The sequence below is a fragment of the Sus scrofa genome, chromosome 6 (genome assembly GCF_000003025.6).
Source record: "Sus scrofa isolate TJ Tabasco breed Duroc chromosome 6, Sscrofa11.1, whole genome shotgun sequence".
Taxonomy (NCBI): Eukaryota; Metazoa; Chordata; class Mammalia; order Artiodactyla; family Suidae; genus Sus; species Sus scrofa.
Genome location: NC_010448.4, coordinates 2,472,409 through 2,495,458, shown reverse-complemented (window position 1 = coordinate 2,495,458; position 23,050 = coordinate 2,472,409). Strand labels below are relative to the sequence as shown.

Sequence of the window (23,050 nt, the reverse complement as noted above, 5' to 3'; positions counted from 1 at the left end):
TTCAGTTCTCGGCTTTGAAAGCAGGGTTATGTAAAGTATTGACGCTAAACTACTTTCTCAGGGGGCGGGTTTGAAAACCCGGCAGATCAAAAGCTTCCTGAGAATGTGTACGGGTGTGGGTTGGGAGTCTGTTCTGTCCAGAGGAAATCTCTGGCAGGTATTAATTTGAGGGAGAAAAAAAAAAAAAAAAGGCAAATGTTTAAGGCAAGTCATCACCAGGAGGAAAACAAGGAAAAGGGAGAAAAATTACAGCATGTTTTAATTGTGACTCGGAAACTTTATAAACACAACTTACACACGTATCACTTACAATCACGGTCCGGGCCAGAGCAATAATTATGATAAATCCTTTGTCAACCCTGCTTAGAAGCCCTTATGAAGTAGTCGGAAATTAGTTCACATGCTAGACAACAGTTCAATAAAAATCCGATCCAGCCCAGTCTCTCTGCACATGCAATTCCACTCGGCTTGTAATCAGATGTTCACCAAATCACACTTCTTCATTGCCAAGCGCCTTGGCAGGTTAGCATAAACAAGTCTTGAATTCATTAAGTCGCATTTTTCAGTCTTCTAATTAGCTACAAGCTTACGTTTCAAGCACAGCCTGTCAGGAAGGCAATTTCAAGGTACAACGACACGGCATAGGAACCAAAGTCATTGCTTTTGCCCAGAGGTCGGTTGATGACCCTTGGCCTGACGGGTCCTGGGCTGGGCTGGGGAGGTGGCCCTGGAGACGTGCGGAGAGGAGCTGGGAAGGAAGCCTTCTTAACGCGGGGTCACTCTTTCTAAAAAGCCCCCCGACGCTGGCCTCTATTCGTCCAACACCACTGAGCGCTGGATGCTGGCGGCTAGCTCCTCCCAGGCCGTCACCTGATGCGCAAACACTGCGAAGATTCTCCAGTTTCTTTCCCTCAGCGATGCTACATCGGCGACTCAGGCACAGTCCGGGCTTCTCGGGCTCAGGCTGAAACACAAACGCCTTGCCCGTTCTCACCTGCAGTGCGTCCATGCAAAAACGACAGCATCCCGGTGTGATCCCGGCTCTTCTGCCTAAACCTACAGTTAAGGAGCTGCGGCCCACATAGGGAAGCCTCGGGGTCGGGGCAGGAAAAGGAGATGCTAAAATCTCAGACCTTGGAGCCCCCTGAACCCAGTTCTCTCCTCTGGTAAAAGCGAAAGCTGAGACCAGAGGGGAGGGAATCCCTCGCGGGTCCGTGGTGGGTTAGCAGCAGAGAGGAAATCTGGAGAGAACACTCAGGTCTTTTAGAGGCACCCTTCACTTGGCGGGGGTGACTCACGTTCCTGGTCTCCTTGCACCTGCGAGGAGCCCATGTCTGTAACCAGGACAGAAAGTTCTTTGTTTTTTTTCTTTAGGGCAGCACCCGTGGCATACGGAAGTTCCCAGGCCTACACCACAGCCACAGCAACACCAGATCCAAGCCACGTCTGTGACCTACACCACAGCTCACAGCAACACCAGATCCTTAACCCACTGAGCAAAGCCAGGGATCGAACCCACGTCCATACGGTTCCCAGTCATGCCATGGTGGGAACTCCCAGAATCGTCTCTTTTTGTGTGTGGGTGTGATTTTTTTTCTTTTCTTTTCTTTTCTTTCTTTTTTTTTTTTTTTTGCTTTTTAGGGCCACACCCAGGGCACATGGAGGTTCCCAGCCTAGGGCTCCAATGAGAGCTAAAGCTGCCAGCCTCTGCCACAGCCGCAGCAATGCGGGATCCGAGTTCCCACGATGGGAACTCCGTGTGTGTGATTATTAAACTATTTTATTTCACTTTCCTTCTTTTTAAGATGATTTTTATTTTTTCTATTATAGTTGGTTTACAGTGTTCTGTCAATTTTCTACTGTACAGCAAGGTGACCCAGTCACACACACACACATACATATATGTATGTATATACACTTTCTTTTTCTCACGTTATCCTCCATCAGGCTCCATCATAAGTGACAGAGTTCCCAGGGCTACACAGCAGGGTCTCATTGCTTATCCATCCCAAAGGCAATAGTTTGCATCTGTTAACCCAGATTCCCGGTCCCTCCACTCCCTCCCCCTCCCCCTTGGCAACCCCAAGTCGGTTCTCCAAGTCCATGAGTTTCTTTTCTGTGGAAAGGTTCATTGGCGCTGTTTATTAGAGTCCAGATGTAAGTGATATCCTGCGGCATTTGTCTTCCCTTTTCTGACTTACTTCACTATATGATCCAACAATCCCACTCTTGGGCATATATCTGGACAAAACTTCCCTTGAAAAAGACACATGCACCCGTATGTTCATTATAGCCCTATTCACAACAGTCAAGATATGGAAACAACCTAAATCCACAGATGCACGGATTAAGGAGATGTGGTGTATAGACACAACGGAATACTACTCAGCCATAAAAAAGAACAAAATAATGCCATTTGCAGCAACATGGATGGAACCTGTGTCGTCTCTTGATGCTGCCAGTTCCCGGAAGATTCCCCATTGCTTCCGAGCACCCCCAAACCTGAGAGTGGGGGGCTTTTTCTTGGCATGTGGCCATCCCAGGAGCTCCTTGCTGGTCAGATGCAGTGCCCATGCCCTTGGTAACCAGGGAGCGTGTCATGCCCTTTGTGATGGGGCTTCCTTGAGAGCCACATGAGCCACATGTGTGAGGAAAGTGTGACGAGCCTCACACCAAGGAGGCGCCCGCACAGGCAAAGCTGACGGACCCACCCTTACAGATTTACATTTTGAACAGGGGAAAAACTTAGCTCCAAAAATCAAAACCATTTTAAAAATGTACACTTTTTTAAAGTTCACTCTGTCCCCTCACCCTTTCCCACTCCCTGTAGGTAATCGGTCTCGCCAATTATTTTTTAGCGGATCCATTTTGGGGGAGGGGTAGCACACACACGGGCGCACACACGTGGAATCTGTGTGTGTAAGAGACACACACCGAGAGTAAATACACACTCTGTGCAAACCGAGGGCACACTATACACTGTTCTGCGCTTGGGGATTTTTCCCTCCAAAGTCTCTCCCTGGACAGCACCCCACATCAGCTCCTATGCACCCTCCTCATTCCGCTTCACGGCTGCAGGAGGCGCCACTGTGTGGATGGGCCACAGCTGAGTCAACCGGCTCTCCCAGGTGTGGGCATTTGGGTAATTTCCAGTATTTTGCAATGGCAAGTCATGTTGCAATGAATGACCTCCACGGCCTGCTCTCTTACAGTCAAGGACAGTCGTTTCTGCGCAGCACAAGCCTCTAATGTCACACGGTTGAACACTGAAGGGCACGGACGCTGGAAGCTCGACTGTGCCGCTCTGGCTGCATCTGCCCCCTTATCACTGGGCTGACTTCTCCTTAACAAGTCACCTGCTCTCTCTGCGCCTTCCCCTCCTCTTCAGAAAAGCGGGGATGACAGACAGTCTTCGCTCCGTGGGACCCACCGTGAGGACTAAAGGAGCGAATGTGTTTGGAAAAGCTTACAGCGCTGCCTGCCACGTCGGAAGTACTCCGTGAACTCTGCGGGGTGTGTCTGTACCAGACATCGTCAGCAGTCACCCAGGCAATGAGCGCTCCGAAAACCAAGGGGTCCTGAACGGTCGCATTTGCCAATTCCCACGGTGTAAACATTCCCACATGGCTGATTTCAAGCGGCATGCGCGGTCCTCGCTCAGCATGGAGTCAGGAAGTATGCCGTCTGCTCTGTTCAGGCAGTGGGGGTGGGAGTTGGCCCCAGCATCCCCCATGGGCTCTCAGACCTCGAGCTCCCCCCACCTCAAGTGCCTTCTGACCTCCTGACCACGGACGGGCACAATGACTGCCCAACAGCCCACACCAGAGGCTGAGACTTCGCCTGAAGCCTCACCTTGGCCTGGCTTCCTTCCTTTCCCACCCCCACGTCCTCCCGCCCCCACCACCTGTCTTTCCTAAGAGAACTTTCCTAATCAATCCCCTTCACACACATCCTTGTCCCAGAGTCTGCTTCTAGAGAACCTGCTTGAGGCCACATATCAGGCTGTCTATTTCCCTAAAATGCACGGAGGTTTGGGAGGCAAATAACAAGCTCTCTTTCCCAGTAACCCTGCTCCAACCTCCTCTGGGGGTTCATCGCCGTCTGTGCCCCAAGGTGTGTCTGTCGTGGGTCCTGACTCATGCGGCAAGGTCCTCTCCTCTGACTCAGCAATGCCATTTCCTGCCCACAACCTTCTAGAACTCTTGCACTCTTGACACAATGGAGACCAGCCCACCCCTGATTCACCAGCTCCGTTTTCTGTCACATCCTGTACTTTCCCTGAGGATTTTTCTGTTCCCCTTCTGACCAGAGCCAACGCCAACCAGCCCACAAGCACAGAGAAACGCCAACCAGCCCACAAGCACAGAGAATAGAGACACGGCAGGCAGACTCCGAGATGGTTCAAAAAAATTAAGAGAGAGACCTGGGAGGTCAGGAGGTCCTCGGCCCTTGTCTTGCTGGCATCAAATTCACTGTGTTGAAATTACACAGTTTCTGCATTTCCTTCCTGATTTCCCCCCCACAAGGCCCTGGCAGGGGGACCAGATGGCGTTCCATGTGGCAGAAATGTGCAAAGATCGACCGCCAGCACGTGCAGTTGTTCTGGAAACTGTTCAGACCATTCGTGTGTTCTGTACTTTTTCCCCAAGTAAATAAGGTGGAAAAGCGTCAGGGTTTTCTGCAGGAATCCAGACTCTGGGGAGCAAACACCAGGCCGCGGCTCCCTCTCGCGAACCCTTTCTCCACGAAGCCAGCACGGCTGTCCACTGAGGAAGAGAGCCTGCCACGTCCGAGGGTGGCTTCCGCAGTGAGTGCAGGGAGAGGGGCTGCCAGAAAAGGGCCACCTCCACACCCAGGGAAAACAGCTAAGTCAACAAAAGAAGAGCAAGAGCCCACGTTGCAAAACAAGCTGGAAAAACGTTTCTCAGAGCTCTCCTGGCTGCCTCCTGACCATCAGCTCACCCAGATCCTTCGCTCTGCCTCCAGAAACATTTCTCTCAGGAACCCCTCTCGGGCTCCGTCGGCTTCCTCTGTAGGCACAGAAACGAGCTTTTACGATGAAATGCTGCTGGCACTGCTTTTCACAGAGCTCATCACAATACGTTTTAAATGCCTAAGACTAGGTGACATTTTCACATCAGTCATGAGATCATTCGAGAACTGCAGCCAACACCAGACAAAAGCCATTGTGTCGAGAAGTCGATAGTGGTTTTCCTTCCTGCTGAAGTCCGTTCACAATCCAGAGCTAGGTTAACTGGAAGATTTTAAGTCAGGATTCTGCACTTAACTGCACTGTCCCCTATTAAGATCATTTTTAGTTTTTAATTTTTATTTATTATTATTATTATTATTTTGTCTTTTTGCCTTTTCTAGGGCCGCTTCCCGCGGCACATGGAGGGTCCCAGGCCAGGGGTTTCTAGTCGGAGCTGTAGACGCTGGCCTACACCAGAGCCACAGCAACGCGGGATCCGAGCCGCGTCTGCGACCTACACCACAGCTCAAGGCAACACTGGATGCCTAACCCACTGAGCAAGGGCAGGGACCGAACCCGAAACCTCATGGTTCCTAGTCAGACTCATTCACCACTGCGCCACGACGGGAACGCCAAGGTCATTTTTAAATGAAGCAAAATAAACAAACAGAAAGAGAAGAGAAACAGCAAGGACTGTTACATACCGCACCTGTCTCAGAGGACTAGCAATTGAGAGGTGACCCTGGCCACGCCTAGTCTAGAGCACACAGGTTCCAAAATGCCCCTTTTCTCTTACGTTCAAATGAGGAAATAAGAGACGCGTTTCATGTTTCAAGTCCTTCCAAAGGATCTCCCAGATTTACGAACCAAGGGCAAGGATGGAGAGCACGTGCTTTGGACTCAAGAGCCAGCATTTAACTCTTCAGCCTGCTGCGTACAAGACGCGCGATGCTTCACATGCAAATCCCTTCTCCTCTCCCGGCCTGGGCTGTGCCACCTCCCGGGGTCGCAGAGACGGTGGTAAGACCCAAGGCCTAGAAAAGGGCTTCTTAGGTTATCTACCCTCTTTTCTTAGGGCACAAGCTCAATCCTACGACCATTCTTGTTTTCTTAATTTGCCTCCTATTTGAAAGATTCGCTACTTAAAACATAGAGTTGGAGTTCTCGTTGTGGCGCAGCAGAAACAAATCCAACCAGGAACCAGGAGGGTGCAGGTTTGATCCCTGGACTCGCTCAGTGGGTTAAGGATCCAGCACTGCCGTGAGCTGTGGTGTAGGTCACAGATCCTGCATTGCTGTGGTGTGGCCGGCAGCTGTAGCTCCGATTCAGCCCCTAGCCTGGGAACCTCCATATGCTGGGGGCGCAGCCCTGAAAAGCAAAAAGCAAAAACCAAACAAACAAACAACCCACAGCATCTCTATCTCTGTAGATTTGCAAGGCAAAATAATTCTACGTGATGCACAGGTAGTTTTGCACACTTGAGCACGCGCACACACACACACGCACGCGCGTGTCTTCAGAATGATCATTTTCTCCAAACCACCTTTTAAGAGCCTCTGTGATTTGGGCAGGGATATTGGCTGCTGCTTTCCCAGCGAAGCAAGTTGTCCGAATCTGTTTACTCTCAAATTTATATAAAGAGCTTCATTAGCAACAGCCGTGGACGAAATGCGGCCGCGTGGCACACAGAGGACAGTCCTAAGAGGTCGGTTTACCAAGTTTTGCAGAGTGATTTGTTTTTAATGACTTATGCACACTGATCATAGGCTCTGCTCAAAGCCTCGTTTACTCGGGAAATTCCTGAAACTGCTCTTCATTTTTCCGAGCTCTCTTTCCCCCTTGAAAGTTCACAAACACTCTCTGAAAAAGCAAAGTATTAACACACATCTTCTTGCAGATTAGGAAACATAGATGCTTTGATAGAAAGCAGGTTTGGGTGAAACATTCAGGATAATGAATCAGCTTGCTGGGGTTCTTTCTTTCTTTCTTTTTTTAAAAAAACAACTATGGAAAGCCTGACAGCAGAGAAACCTTGATTAAATAAATCCAGAGTAGATTCAAGGACTGGGACGATAATGTCTCTGGAATAACTCCCCGTGCTGAGAGCGTGGTAGAGACCCAGTAAATGCATGCAAATGAGTTAATAAAACCACAGTCTCCCACGTGTTCTATGAAAGGTGGAGAAAGGAGCTGACCTTCTCCTGGGAATCCTGTCCACGGAGCTGCACGGCTCAGACCCACTCTGCCGCCGCCGGGTGTGCTTCCTGGCGGCCTGGACGACGGTGCGATTCTGGGCTGAGTCTTCTGCGTGGGTGCAGGTTGGGGACCCTGCATTAACGGTACATACAGGGGGGTCGATGCTAAGTGGTAGCCACAGAGGGACGAGGAAAACAACCAGGCACTTGCCTAGAAAATAAGCCCAGTGTGGGCTCGGGCATTCCATTCACGCACACGGTTCAAGAGCCACCATGGATGGGGCAAAATTGACAAAGAAGCCATCCCTGCCCCAGGGGCTTGCAGTCCAGCTGGGAGAGAAGAGCAAGGGGCAAGAAATTAGGTAAATTACAAGGTGCAAATAAGAATGCAGTGTGAACAGACAAGAGACAAAACCAGGGAGCCCTGACCACCAGGAGACGTGCTACCAGCCAGATTCGTGTGGAGTCTTGGCTCCGCCATAAACCAGATAAACAACCTCCAGTGGTTTCCTACCCTGCCTAGACTTGTGCTTCCTCGGCTGTCAGGCAGGTGCAACGGTGCTCCCCCCTGCAGGACTGCGGTGAGAATCCGGCAGCATGCCGAGGGCCAAGGCAGCCGGAGCAGGCCGCACCGTTCCCACTGTCTGCAGGTGGTGGCTGTCCAGCGTTCGCGGGGACTCAGGAGGGGACTGCACCGGAACCAAGTCTCATTACCCAGATTAGTGCTCTCCTGCCCACTCGAGAGGCCAGAGGCACTTCCCGGAAAAGAGCTCGTGGGCAAGTAAGCGTGGAAGCGCGAGTCGGGCCGTCTTTGCTGCGAGCCCTTACCTCGCCCTTGTGCGCTCAGCAGCTCCAGGAGGTGGGATGGGCCTGAACCCCAAGTCGTTTCGTTTTCTAAGGAGCGTTGCACAAATCTGTTTGCAACTGAACACCAAGACCGTGAAAGACGCAGCTGGACGTCAACCAAGGTCTGTCCGCCTCCCATTTGGCCTCTTTCCATTTCACGTCTCCTGATGGAGGCAGGAACTGGGTTTTACCCGCGTCACGGTTACCCGGTGCCTCACGTGTTACTTGGAAATTTTAGCTGCTCAATTCAGTGGCTGAGTTCTGAAAGGATTCAACAACGCAACATACGGCAAGAGTGGGCATGTGCTGGGGGCTTGGTGAGCCGTGATTTCCCTCCCTCTTTAGGTAAAAGATCCATTGAAAACTGCCAGATATACGAGTTTCCATTGTGGCTCAGCAGAAATGAACCCAACTAGTATCCATGAGGATGTGGGTTCAGTCCCCGGCCTTGCTCAGTGGGTTAAGGATGCCGAGTTATGGTGTCTGTGGCGCAGAGGCCGGCAGATGCAGCTCTGATTCAACCCCCGGCCTGGGAACTTGCATATGGGAACTTGCGTGTGCTGCACGTGTGGCCCTAAACAAACAAACAAAAAGTGCCAGATACACCAATGGATTTGGATGCAGCAGAGGATTAGAAGTCCGTTTACAGGGCTCCAGGTTCCACACTGTAACCAGCCTTCATGAAACTGCCGCCCGCTAAGTTTTGGTGTGTCATCAAAGAAGAAAACATGCGATGATCTGGAAAAGCTTATCCAAATACTCCTCCTCCTCCAACAACCTGTGTGAGGTAAATTTTCTTCAGACCCTTCAATCCAAACAGAGTATAACAGACCGAAGTCAGAAGCAAAGTCAAAATTGAGTGGTCTTCTGGTCTAACAGACCTTACAGAGACCTGCAAAATTGCTAAAACAATGCTATTCTTCTCACTGATTTTTTTTTTGGGGGGGGGGAGGATATATTATTAATGCTTCGTAAAAGTGAAGTGTTTGGGTTAGGAGTTTATTATTGCTGCTTTAAAATATTCTAAACATATTCTAAAGGTTTCTCAGTTGTAAATTCGACCACAGTGAATATTAATAGATATAATCCACAGACACTGAACACTTTGGAACTCTCAGTGATTTTTTTTAAGATCGTAAAGGGGTTCTGAGACCAAAAAAGTTTGAAAACCACTGCTCAAACTAAGCATTTCCTGAAAGTCTTCCCCCCAGACTGAAATCCGTGTGGGAATGGCTCCCGAGATGCCAGAGGAGCTTAGAGGCATGGTCGCGGCGTTCCTAGGAAAACGCCCCCTGCAGGACGAGTCTCGCTCTGGGGATCTCGATGTTCTGAGTCTTTCACAGCCACGTTAACATTGTTTACAGAGATTTCTTTTTTTTGTCTTTTTTTTTTTTGCTATTTCTTGGGCCGCTCCCGCGGCATATGGAGATTCCCAGGCTAGGGGTCGAATCGGAGCTATAGCTGCCGGCCTACACCAGAGCCACAGCAACACCAGATCTGAGCCGAATCTGCGACCTACACCACAGCTCACAGCAATGCCGGATCGTTAACCCACTGAGCAAGCGCAGGGACCGAACCCGCAACCTCATGGTTCTTAGTCGGATTCGTTAACCACTGCGCCACGACGGGAACTCCTGTTTACAGAGATTTCTTAGAACTATACGAAGGGGAAAAGTCAAAATGGGCCCATTATTCAGACAGGGAAAAAAAAGGTGCAACGTTGAGACAGAGCCAAGAGCAGATCCTGGGTGTAAGCCCCTGCTATGGGGGAGGAAGATCCCAGCGGCCCAAACTTGCCGGGAGCCTCTGCAGCCCGGGAAACGGTGCCGGACCCGGCTTTTCTCATGACACACCCATGGTTTGGCCTGTGGCCTCGGCTGCAGTCGTCCAGGGAATAGCTTGCAGTCTTCTGGCCCCTGTTCACTTCCATCACCGCCGAAAGCAGGAATTATCCAAGTGGGTGGAAAAAAAATGTGAACAATTTAAGAACCAACACTTAGAGGTAAACAAGGGCCTGGCCGCCCTCCGGCTTGCTGCTCCCCGAATTTGCTTCCAACGCCGCCCGCCCGCTGTCCACGGCTCGCCGGAGGAGTGATGGATCCCAAGGCCTGAGAGGCAGGGCTGATTTAAAGCGACAGGCGGGGCCCGTGTCCTTGCAGTCTGCAAACCCCGGCCTCCCTGAACTGACCCCGTTACGGCCTGGGCTCCATTTCCCACACACGGCACTGAAAACTGATGCTGAACACCAGACCGCAAGGGGCTTTTTATCTTAGCTGTCAGCCTGAAATACATTCAGAACTCAGAGCAATTATGGAAACATTTGGGTCTCCTGAACTTTTCACTGCTGGGTTTCTCTCCCAAATAAAATGAAATGAAGCTTAGTTCTTTGGGGATTAATATAAACAAAGATCATAGAAGCATCTAGTGAACGGGGCAGGGGCGGAGATCACAGACTATGAATGAGCAGCTTCACTTGCGAGAGCATCGCGGGGCGGGGAGGCAAGCGCCCCGGGGCGGCCCTTGCCGGGAACACAGCTAATGCTTCTAATTAGAACCCAGGAAGATGTTGTTTCAGCTCCCCCACCTCTGCCGCTCTACAGCTCCAAGGTCCCGCACAGCACCAAATGCAAATATCTTTTTTTTTAGGAAGAAAAAGGAGGTGCTCAGAGGGTCTAGAGGGAAGAAGGGATTTTTGAAGTATGCAGTAAGTCAACAGACCCGTGAGCAGTGGGACAGTAAAATTTCACAGCCAGGCTTTGATCTGGATTTCAGAAAAATGAAGCCATAAATGTAGAATGTTTTATGAACCCCAAAATAAGAAACTCTTTGTCTTTTATCTAAAATGTCCACTGAGAAAAATCAGAGGATTATCTAAACGTCGAGCTCATTATATTTTATTTGTGGCAGGGTAAAAAGAGATCACGAAAATATTTACTGAGGTTTATTTTAACTGAAAATAAACTCGATGTCATTTAAAACACATATACATATATTTTCAAGCGGGTTTCAGTGGACAAATCCATCAGTCCAAACAGGTAGAAATGAATGCCTTTCCTGCTGAGACGGAGATGCCCCCCGAGGCTGCCCCGGCCTCCGTGAAAGTTTCCTTCTGTCGTCAGCTCCGCAGGTGAAAATCCTCCCACCGCCCTCGCCACCCCCAGCTCGCTCCTTGGAGGACGAGGACGCCTCTGGACTTCGGCTGCCGTCGTTTGGACGCGAGGCTGAGCAAATGGACTCGTGCGCACCCCCCCACCCCCGCCGCCCCGCCGCCTCCGCCTGAGTTTCTGTGCCATCTGATGTCCTCTTTCAAAGAGGGAGTTGGAGAGAGACCCGTCTGAGCGGAGTGCTTAGGGGAGACCTCTCCCCTTAGAGAAGTAGGCAGCCCTCTCCCCCCACCCCCACCCCCAGCCACAAAGATAGGGAGGGGGCGCCAGCTGCCCACTCAGCCAGTGTCTCCCCTGAGCGCCCGCAGCGGACTTGGGTCGGAAGGGGCTGCTTCACCCCTCTGGGCCTCCATCTCCTTTCCTGGAGGACCAAGGGCCACCGGTGCTCACCCCAAGGAGTCCCCATGGGCATCGGGCGAGATGGGGCAGGCGGCGGTGCCTGGCGCCCAGGGATGCTCACAGCAGGGGGACAAAGCCAGGCTAAGACCTCTCCCAGGGCCAGGCGCCCTCAGCCAGGGCCCCCTCAGCTTCCCCTGAGCCCGAGTTCCAGCTGCCAGGATGTGAGCTGGCTCTCCTCGGCAAGCAAAGCCGCTGTAGGTGAGTTTGCCCAGAGAAAACCAGGGGCCTCCCCCGAATACTCTCCAAACGGACCCCGTGCCCTCTCACGCTGCTTTCCCACTGCACAGCTGCATTCCTGGAGGATGACTCGGTGCCAAGGCGTTTTTAATAGAAACGACCCTGTGGTCCACAGCCACCCCGGGAGGCGGATGGGCCGTCAGGAGAAGGTCATTTACAAATGTGGAAACAGGCAGGAGGACCTGGCGGCCGGGTTCTAACCAGGCCGAGTCCCCACTGCAAACCCTGGGGCCGTGACACTCATCTCAAAACCCTCGCTGTGTCCATTGCTTTCTCGCCTAAAACGTTGTAAAAGGAAAAGCAACCCCTTTCTCGAAAGTCTCGGATGGTTTGTTTGATTATTCTGCTCTTTGAGACAAATAATGGGAGATTTAGACAGTTTTTTTTTTTTTTTTAGTTTCATGTCTTAACCTAATATCCTCCAATGTCATGTGATAATATCAGAAACTGGGAGCTTTTCTCTTATGCTGAGTCAAATGCTGAGAACAGAAAGGAACCAGCTCTAAAAATCCTTTGCATTCACCGACTTCTCTGCACGATGGTGGCCACTCTTGCTGCGAAAATGCTTCTACTTACGCCCTTTGTGCTAAGTGGGATAGGGTCCGATATTTAATGACTTACTCCCCAAAGCTTCAAGGAGCCAACACTGGCCCAATGATGATAGAAGCCATTGTGACAGGTGACACCGCGACGGGAAAACCAGGCAGATGCCTCACCAGTGCCCTACGCTCTGGTTTGCTCTCTGAGCCCAGGGCCTGCTTTAGCGCTTGTCACGTAGTAGATGCTTAAGCAGACCAGCCAGCGGCCTCTTCTCCCCGGAGGTGGGTCCCCTCTGGACAGGTGCCTCTGTGCCCACTTCACAGGCGGGCAGGCTGAGGACAGAAGAGTGCCCCAACTCCCCAGGGCCATGCGACCTTTCAAGGCCACTGTGCCTGTGAAGTTAGCCTACCTGTGGGGGAGGGCAGGAGCGGACCTGAGCAAGAAGGAAATACTCCCAGAGAATGGAAAGCAGAGAGCAGCGGTCTGTGCCAGGTGCCCGGAGGTGGAAGGCCTCGTGACCCCGCACCCTTGAACTCGAGCGTATAAGGTGCCAGCCTGGAGGAGAGTGGCGCTCAGGATGCCAGAATGCCGCCGGTGCAAAGCCGCTGCCTGTCCCGTTACGAGGCCACCCCCATGGAGCCCTCCAGGAACCAACCCGAGACCCAGGAGTGCCTGCCCCCGCTGCCCCTGCACTTCTGCATGTGCCCTCACTGCCAGGGGAGCGGCTTCCTCCCACCTCTTTTTGCAAAGTGCTTTGCCCAAAGTTTGTGCACTGTCTCCGGGTGCCCTGGTCCTGCAGGTCGTAACCCATTAGTGGGTCACGAGGTCAGAGGAAGGTGAGACGTCCATCAAGGGAAAAGTACAACAGGGCAGAACAGAATAGACCAGTGCACATTCCACGTGGAAGGAAGGGGCTCCGTCTCTGAGACATTTATGCGGTTGTGCACGTGTGTGCGTCTGTGTGAGTATGCATGTGTGCACGTGTGCAGCTTGGGCACGTGAGTCAGGGCTGCAGCATGCTGCTGTAGACAGGGACACAGAACATAGCGGCTCAACAAGCTAGAATGACACTTCCCTCTCCCACGGACCCACCAAGGTGGGCAGGGGGCCGGGAGAGCAAACTCTGGGGGGTCGTGTAGACCCAGACTCCTCCCACTCTGCCCCCCTCCCTGCCCCGAGTGAGACCCTCACCAGCCCCACTAACCCCCGCCTCAGGAGGCCGTGGGGAGGGAGGAAGGGGAGGCAGGTGTTTCCGTTTCCAAGGACTGGCCGGAGGGCGCACACGGCTCCTCCCATAGGCTGCCGGCGGAGCCTCGTCCCCAGGTCACACCCACTTGCCAGGAGAGACTGATGGGAAACGCAGCCTTCCCGCTGAGCGCCCAGGCCCCACCCAAACTCAGCTAACAGCGGGCCAGGGAGCATGGGGCCGGGGAGCACCCTCCGCTGCCCCGGACATTCTTGCTGGGTGTGTCTGAGACTGTTTGAAGCCATCGCCTTATGGACACTCGACCTGTGGGAAACCCCAAGGTCTCCCAATCTCGTAGAAAGGGCACGGCTGGTCTCCCGCACAGCTCGCCTGCAGTCCCGGTCAGCGCTAAGTGTCACACGCACCGGACGCTCGGCCTCCCGCCCCTCGGCACCGCAGCCGGGAGCCGGGGACGCCTCGAGCAGAGTGGGGTCATGACCCCCCACACAGGGGTCAAGGGGCATGATGACGGGCTGCAGGTAAAAACCGTGGAGCTCCGCTTTTCTCGAAATCCTCTCTCCCGGGGCTGAAGAGGCGCTGGAGACGGGGCCAGCGAGTCAGCCGATAAGAGGCTGTGAACTTCCCTTCCCACTCTGAGCAGCCCGACCAGGCGGTGGATTTCATGAGAACAGCTCTCTCCTGAGGTTTGTGCTAATTCCTTTCCCCACTGGGCTGGGAACGCCAGACAGCTGGCTGGTGGGGTCCAGGGTGTCTGCGTCTGTCCTGACAGCCCCTGGGAAGCGTGGAGTCCAAGGACACGGGGAGGAGGGGGGCTCCGGGAACCTGCAGCCGTGTGAAATCAGCTCTGCGTTCACGAGGGGTCCCACTGCTTGGGTTTCTGGCTCCTTCTCGGGACCGGTTCTGATTCCATGGCCCTGGCCACAGGGGACGCGTCACCTTCCTGCCTAAGGCAGAGGAGAGAGCCCTGCGTGCGTGCCCTGGTTTCGTCCCCCCGGAGCTGCGTGACCTTGACGAGGGGCCTTTCCTTCTCTGTTAGCATCTCCAGATGATCCCATGGAAATGCTGCTATCACCGTATCCGGGGTTAGACCAGGTCGTCTTCTGAGAGCCCCTAACCTCTTGCCACTCTGATAACCAGCAGGCCGGGAACTGAATCCAGGTTGGTCCATTCCAAGCCACCAGCCTTCTCCCCTTCCCAGAAGTCCAGGAGGCAGGGGTCAGAGTGCAGCCTGCACTTCACTTCGCCCTGTGTGGAGCCCATGACTCAGGCTCCCTGCCCTCCTCAGCCTCTCCTCTGTAAGAAGCGGGCCAGTAACAGCCCCCTCCCGGGGTTTATGACCAAACGCGTCCAACTTTCAGGACAGCACAAGACATGCTGGCTGCCATGGCCACGGTGCTTCCTATTCCCACGGATGTGCCGGGTTCTTTCCTCTGATGAGCCCAAGGTCTAGGTCAGGACTCCACGCAGGGCGCACTCCGCACCAGGTCCACGCTGAGGCACAGCTGCTGTCCCCTGCCCTCTCCACTGTCTGGGTGGAGCCGTGGAAGCCTCACAGGCCTGGCCAGCTGATGGCCGCTGCCGGGTGAGCCTTGCTGCCGGCTTGGCGTGGGCGTGTGGGGGTCTTTGACCTTCTGCAAGATGTGCAGCTTTTCACAGAAACGGAGGCCACCTTTGCAATCTGGAAAATATCTAATTGCCTCTCACAGGTTCGAAAGCAGCCCCCCCACGCCCCCACGGAGGGCAGAGGCCTCCCCAAGCCAGGAGAGCCTCTGATTGGCCCTGGCAGGGTGGAGAGAGGGTCAGATGCTGCTCCTGCTGTGGGGTCAGGCGGAGCCCTCGGGAGGGCGGGGGTGGCGGTGTACAACAGATGAGATGACTTCGTGCCCCGATAAGGAAGCACAAAGCCCCCTCGTGCAGAGGAGGCGGCGGGAGGGAGGGGCCTTAGCGCCCCAGCACAGTGCCTGCCTCACTCTCACAGCTGCGTCGAGTCCGCGAAGCCGCTGATGCCCCGCCACGTGGCACTCCCGGCCAGTTCACGGGCCTTGCTTCAGCTCGAGGCTGAGAGGCCTGGCTCCCTGCTCCCAGCACTTAGCGTCCAAATTTCTGGTGTCCTGGGAGAAGCCCAGCATATCCCCTCTGGTGCCTTCCCAACCGGAGCCACGGGCAGAAGGCGCCGGAGACAAAAAGGGGCCCAGAAGGCGTTTTCAGATGGAAGGAGAGGGAAATCTCTTTTCCATTTCTCCATGGAGGACCCAAGGATAAAGCTGATTACTGCTCGCCCTCCAGCTCCGGGACGCTCCAACCTGCAAACCACAGCCTGAAAGAGAAACCTCTGCTGCCAGAGGTGCTGATGGGGAAACGATTTAGACCTTTGAAAGTTAAGCAAGGGGTTTATCTTTGGGTCTTAAATTCGGCAGAAAGGTCAGGATAGAAATGAGGTCTCCCCCCAAATGCAAGTCTGATCTATCGTTACCGTGCTGGACACGGAAACTCAAGCCGAACAGCCACGTCTGTGCCTTGCGGGCCCCTACACAGGATCTCAGGATCGCCTGATGTGTTAGGAGGTGACTCGGAGTAAAAGCTCTCTTGGGGGACTCAATCAGGCCTGGGTTTAGATCCCAGCTTGGCCCCTCTTATGATCTGGGCCACTTCTGTGACTCTCTGAGCCTCAGCTTCCTCCTCTGGGAAATGGGCACACAACCACCCTGAACAGAACCTTTTGAAAGTGACAGGCTCCGACATGAACAGGGACCCACCCCAGCAAACCAGGGCTGTCTCGGGAGTCAGCACCCAGAATGCGCTCCAAGAACGCCACCTCGGCTTGGGGCCTCCCGTTCTCAAGCCCAGGTCCTCTCGGACACCCCCTCGCAACTCTGAAGTTTGTTTTGGTGGCCAGTGGCGGAGACAGGGAGGGTGGTTCCTACTCTGACGAGGCAGGTGAGCTGACCCTGGAGCAGAGGCTACCCCGTTTTATGTGCCTGTTGCGGACGTGAGGTGGGGCACTCCCTTCGGCGACATCGGAGTGGAGCTGCTGTCCCAGAGGCGTCCAGGGGGCGTTTTGCAGACCCTCCCTGGCCCCGGTCAGGCCCTGTCTGCAGGGCCCAGCATCTGAGAAGCCCCTTGGAGCTGGCGGCTCGTCGTCGGCCGCCTTCCTCCGGGCACCACGCTGACGTTTCTCCTTCACCATCTTCGAAGCTGCCCGTCCTTTTCAGGAGAAGAAGGCAAGGCCGTGGTCTGACGTTCCAGGAACCCCTGAAGGAGGAATGCGGAAAATCCAACGGGCTGGGCCCCATCCAGCGGGTCCTCCGGGGAGAGAAGGGATTTCGCAGGCTAATGGCTGGGCCTCCGACGCTGACATCTTCTTATGATGTACTTAAGTCCGGTTTGTTTTGCTTTCTGTCTCCACAACAATTACCGAGATTTATTTTTTATTGCTCCGGTTCACTCTGCCAGGACCACACTTCCTTTTCTCTTTAAAGGAACAGCCACCCCGCATGGAGGGGCCTAGGAAGTGAGCATTTTCAATTGCAAAAATGAAAATAAACAAGGCTGCACGCCTCTTCTGGAGCAGGCCGCTGCTTCCCCGGTGCGCAGTGCCAGAGGGGCTTCTGGCTCTTCTCTGCTCGACACATGGGTTCACCCCGCGACTCCGCTGCAGCCCCTGTGAGGCCGGTTGTCACAGAGACACTGTCTTCCCTGGGGGCTCCTCAGAGGACCCCCGGGAGCTCAAAGGCACTTTGTTCTCAACGCCGGGTGACGGGGAAGAGGAGTGTGAGTTTCCCAGTGCTGCTGTGCCTTTCCAAGGTGCCAGTTTGGACTAAGGGCCCCGTGGGTGTCTGGTATCTGGCCTGGCCCTGTCTTTCCTGGGAGGCCCTCTGCTAGGAAGGTGAAGCGCCCTGCTGGTGCCATGCGGCGAGGCGGGGCCATTCCATGGAGGGAGAGGGAGCACCAGGGCCAGGTGGGCACCGTCCCTCCAGATCCTGGCTGTGGGACCCGGGAAAGGCACGCCCCCTCTCTGAGCCCTGGTTTCACCCGGGAAACCCCTGCCTGCTTGGTGGCTGTGAGCATCCCCGAGACCACGGTGGCAATGGGCTTGCCAGCCTGGCCAAGGTGCCCGTGATATGATGAATGGCGTGTAATGAATGGCTGCATCTTGAGACAGGAGATGGACCTGGATTCTCCGGGTGGGTCCCATGCAACGACAAGGGCCTTCTAAGAGGGAGGCAGGAGGTCAGAGTCACAGGAGGAGATGTGACGACAGAAGTAGAGTGACATGGGCCCACCAGCCAAGGGAGTGGGCGCCTCGAGAAGCTGGAAAAGGCACAGGAACGATTCTCCTCTGGCGCCTCCAGAGGGAACCAGCCCTGCGACACCCTGACCCGACCCAGTGAGACCCACTTCTGACCTGCCGACGGTGAGAGCCCACCTGTGTCCTTTAGGCCTCTAGGTCTGTGGTCACTCGCTCCAGCAGCGCCAGGAAGGGAGCGCAGTGCCGGAAGCGGCCATCGCATCATCAGCAGTGGGGGCGAGCCTGCCCCCCGGCTGCTCTCAGGCTCCACGTTGGCCTCCCATGCCCTGGGAAGGCACGCCTGTCCCTCCATGCCCTCGTTCCCTCATTCATTCCTTCCTGAGCACCCAGAGTCCGCGAGACTCGCTGGGCCGATGCCCCCTGCCCTCGCTTGCTCCCCCATCTTGGGCGGAGCCAGAGTTACCTTCCAAAACCAGGTCAGGCCACACCCCCTCTGCCTAGGCCCCGTCCCCGTGTCCTGGTCCTTCCTCTGCCCTCCCTCTGGCTCTGCCTCCTGGCCCAGGGCACCCGTGCCAGCTGCTGCCCCTCGGTGCATGTCTCCCCCCGGGGGTGGGGAGGGGGGACACTGCCTCCCCCTCTTTGGGTCTTTACTCTTCTGCACCTTCTAGCCAGGCCCTCTCGAGCGCCCTCTCCCCTCTCCTGCTTCAGCCCCGTCCCTTCGCAACCCCCACATTTTCCTCTTAGGCATATGCTTTCCGTCTCCCCGCTGGAAGTAAGCACCTTCAAGGCAGAGGTTTTCACTGATTTGTTCCCCGAGGTATCCTCAGTGCCTGCACACAGCAGGGACTCAACAAACAGTTGCAGAATAAATGAACACAGGCTACGGTCTTTAAAGCCAGATTCCGAGCAGCTCTTCAAACTCTTCTAGAGTCTCAGCATTTCATGTTCTACTTGCATTGGCTGCTGGCTCTTCTGGAAACACAGCTCTTGTTCAGGCCTCTGTAATTCTGCACAGGTGAACTCCTTCTCGGCCTGGTGAACTCCTATTCGTCCTTCAAAACCCAGCTCCTTTGCAGACCTTCCTCTAAATCTTTCATTCCCGCTGTTTGGTTCCCACCGCCCCCCCCATGCATTTCTAAAACACTTCATGCTTCCTTTTATTGGCGAATTCATTGTTTAGAGTTTGACTTTTTTTCCTCTTTTTCTGGCCGCCCTGTAGCATGTGGACTTCCCGGGCCAGGGATCAAATCTGAGCCAGAGTGAAAACATTCACCACAGCTGCGGTAACACCAGATCCTTAACCCACTGCATCAGGCAGGGGATTGAACTCGCATCCCTGCCACTGTGGAGACACCACGGATCCCATTGCACCACAGCGGGAATTCCAGAGTTTTTTTTAAACCCATCTGTTTCCCTGATCAGACTGTTAAGATGACTCTTCCTTGTTTGTTTCCTGTGCCATCTAGAGACTCCCTGACTCACAGCAGATGAACAGAAACACTGAGTGGATGGATGGACGGATGGGTTGGGTGGGTGGGGACAGAAACTCTGTCTCATTGGACTCTGGGTCTTACTCACGGAGCACAGTCTCTGGTACCCAGTAGGTATCCAGGGAACTCTCTCACCCGTGAGGACAGGGACGTAGCTCTGCTTTGTCCACTGCTGCGATCCCGGTCCTAGAGCAGCGTCTGGCTCGTAGCAGGCACCCGGAAATGCTTGACGAGTGAGTGCAGATGGGCACCTGCTTCCACCAGCCCTCTCCCCGAGGTGAGCGATGGCCGGGGCTGCAGAAGGCGAAGGGGCCTCTAGCTGCCCTGAGGTCTCTCCCTCCAGCCTCACACACACGCGTCCACACAGATCAGAACATGTTTGATGGGGGGAGAGGGGAAGGGGTCTCTGAGGCCAAATCTCCCCTTAAATAAGGGCACCACTCACACTGCATGAGCGCCCACCCTAAGGACCTCATTTTAAATAGTCACGTCTGGAACCCCCGCCCCCCGCCCCATTTGCCCGATGGCCACGCTCCCAGGCTCCCGGTGGAGACTTCCACACAAGAATCCAACCCTATCGCCCTGGCAGGACCCGCATCCGTCCGTGTCCACCGTCACGAACGCCTCCTTCCTCCAGCTGCCCGGGCACTTCCACGTTCCTCTTCTACGTGTGCCCTGAGTTTAAACTCCGTGCAGGCAGGGAGCTTGGTTTGGCTGGTACGCTGCTGTGTCTCCGCACCCCCGAATCACGCCTGGCACATAGTAGGGGCTGGATAAATGTTTGCTGAATGAGTGAACGTGAGACCCGCCTCCCGCGTCCTCTGTTAGACTGTGCGCCCGCCCAGGGCAGGTCCGCGGTGGCTCTCTCGGGGCAGATACTCGGCGAATGCTTGGGGAGTAGAATCACTCTTTGGGCCAGCAGCGAAATTTCCTGTGACTCAGTAAATCACTTTAGCTAATGAAGGAATAACAATCCCAGAGGAACAGAAGTTTCAACTATGCAGATTATTTCTGAGTTTTTAAAAGTGTCTCTTCAAAGAAATAAGTCCCCAGGGACTGCCGGCTCTCCAGAAAGCCTGACTTTCCACTCTCTTAAGCAGCTCATGTTGGCCCCGAGACAAGATCCAGTTGGTGGTTTTAATAAATAATGCTTTTTGTGCTACGAGAGTAACATTGAGCAAATGTACAGAAGTAGAAGGAATTAAGAAAAAAATAACCCTCCCGCCACAGACAGCCAGGTTGTTAACATGTCATTGTATTTCCTCCCGGCCTTTTTTTCTGTGTCTATTTTTATGTGGTGATAAATTAAGTGCAATTGGGTGGCTCTTCGATGAAACAAAAATCCATCTTGAAAATACTCTCCAGCTTCCCCACCACTCGCAAACCCCGGAGGCGCTGGCCTGCAAGGGTGGGAGCCTGGATGGGGCTGGAGGGAGGTGGGGGACAGGCTGAGGGCTTGGGTCTGGGGGGAGGCACCGGAGCGGCTGGTCCTGGGCAAGGTCGTGCCCAGAATCCCAGTACTTGCTGCCCGCGTGGATGGCACTACTGCGATGGGTGTACAACAAGGACCAACACTGTGCCCTAAAACCCATCCTGGCCTGAGCTCCCAGTTCGTCGGCAATTTGCACGTTTCCAATGACAAGGCCCCGCTGAGCATGGGTGGGAAAGTGGCGGCTTCCCACTGGGCGAGCGGCTCCCAGTCGGCTGGGACCCAGGACAAGGCTGTTGGCATTTCGCAGGGGAAATGATACATCCCCACGGCCGAAAGCAATGGGGCCGATTCAGGCTTTGTGGTGGCCGCTGATGTCATTTCAGAGAAACAGCTAAAGAGCTGTTTTGTTTTTCAGACTGTGTCTCTGAAAATTGTCTTCTTTAAAAAAAAAAAAAAAATTCTGATTTGATCCCATTGTGGATGTTCCAAACCCCAAACCTCTAATCCAGGCCTGCCTGAAGGCCCCTGCCCCGGGCCGGGGCCGGCGCCGGGCGCTGGCTGCTGACCGGGAAGGCGGAGGTCGCCCGGTTCAGTCCACCGCAGAGCTCGCGGCTGAGACCCTCGTCTGCTGCTGGCTTGCTGGGGGGCCCGGGAGTGGGTGGAGGGCAGGGAGGCCAGAGAGAGGGGCTGTCAGGAGACGCCAGTCGAGGGCATTTGTCTTCCCGAAGGCCGCTGTGGCTGTCCGAGAATGCCACGGAGTGCCTTCCAAAATTCTCTCTGCAAGTGTGCGGGGGAGGCTCACCCTTGGCTGACACGCTGGGAACGTCGGAGTGCCGTCGGCTGGGCTGGCACTCAAATCCGGATCAACGGGAGAGCAGGAGGGGAGCCATGGAAAGGGTTAAAACAGGCCTCCTCTCAGCCAGGAAGCCCCCTCCACAACCCCCATCTGCTCTGCCCAGTCTCCCACGCTGGAAAGGACCCCCATGGCTCCTTCCCACAGTCCCAGAATGTGACACTGCTGGCAGGGTGGGTGGAGCATGGTTGGCCACTATTGTAACTAGGCTGGGTTGCTCACACTGAGGCCCTACTGTGTGGCCACGTTCAGCGCCAGGGCCTTCCTGTATGCCATCCACGCGCATCCTCAGGGCAACACTGTGGGCGGTCCGTTTTCCAGACGGAGAGACTGGGGCTCGGAGGGGTGAAGGCCACCCCACTGGAAACAGCAGCGCTGGGATGCACATGCGGGGCTGATGGATTTTCCTCATTTCTTGCACGCACTGCCTTTAGGCAGGGGCTGCTACAGCGGGTTGAATGTGCCCCCCACCCCTCAGGAAACACCCACGTCCTGCCAGGACCTCACTTGGAAAAGCAGTCTCTGCAGATGCAGTCAAGGATCCTGAGGTGAGAAATGTTCTCGTAAGAGGCGAGAGGGAGGCGATGCTGCGTAGGAGACAGGGCCGTGCGGGGGCGGAGGCAGAGGCTGCTTCTTCACCTCTCCTCGTGGTGCTCCCGGGCTGCTCAGAGGCCGCCTCACGATCCTCCTTCTACAGATGGACGCCCTGAAGCCCACAGAGACTCAGTGGCTCCTACCAGGCATGGGCTGTGCACCCGTTACCAAAGCGAGCTGTGTAACGAGCAGCCCCCACAGTAATACAAGGCCATGTGCACAGAGGTGCGGCTGCTCAGGGTCACCTCGTAGGTTCATCTCTTTCTGTCCCCAACCACACCCATCAGCCCCATCCATCTCCCCCTGCTCTGGCCCCCACCAACTGCCCCCCGCCTGCCACCATCGACGTGGAGGTGAGTGGACACCTGGGCATCTCACACATCAAAGATTCATAGAGCAAGTGTCCCAGGATAGACCCGCAGAGGCTGCCTGGCCTTTTCCAAGGCACCTGGGGGCCACAGGTAGAGCTGGGGGTCTGCCACGCACTATTCAGGATGCGCCCCGCCCCCGACAAAGGCCGTCACAGAAAGCCCTGCAGCCTTCTGAGGCCCACACTGTGCAGAGTCTCGTGCCCCGGCCAGGGCGGCCCTCATCCTCCTCGGCCACGTGGGCGCAGCCGCATCCCGGGGAAACACCAGTGACGCAAGCTCTTCCAGCAACAATGGCCACAGTGCTGCCAACCTCCTGAGGCAACACTTTTGTAACGAAAGTGTATTTTGGATGTTGGACTTGTAAACTTCCGTGCTTGACCAGGCGTGGCCATGGACTTGTCCGTAATGGGACAAAAGGCACAGTCTGTGGATTTCTAGGCCAGGTTTGTATTTTTACCATTTACAACCAATAAACACTGGCTCCAACATCAACAGAAGACA

General features: G+C 54.8%; 2 long non-coding RNA genes across 2 annotated transcripts in view; one reads left to right on the top strand and one right to left on the bottom strand.

Annotated features, from left to right (window-relative positions):
• Positions 1–23,050, bottom strand: part of LOC106510452 — a 113,566-nt gene that overhangs the window by 32,460 nt on the left and 58,056 nt on the right. The window lies entirely within an intron of this gene.
• LOC106510447 lies at positions 11,317–20,567 on the top strand. Its single transcript, XR_001308949.2, has 2 exons — positions 11,317–14,243; positions 14,597–20,567. It is a non-coding gene; the product is annotated as an uncharacterized LOC106510447 (long non-coding RNA).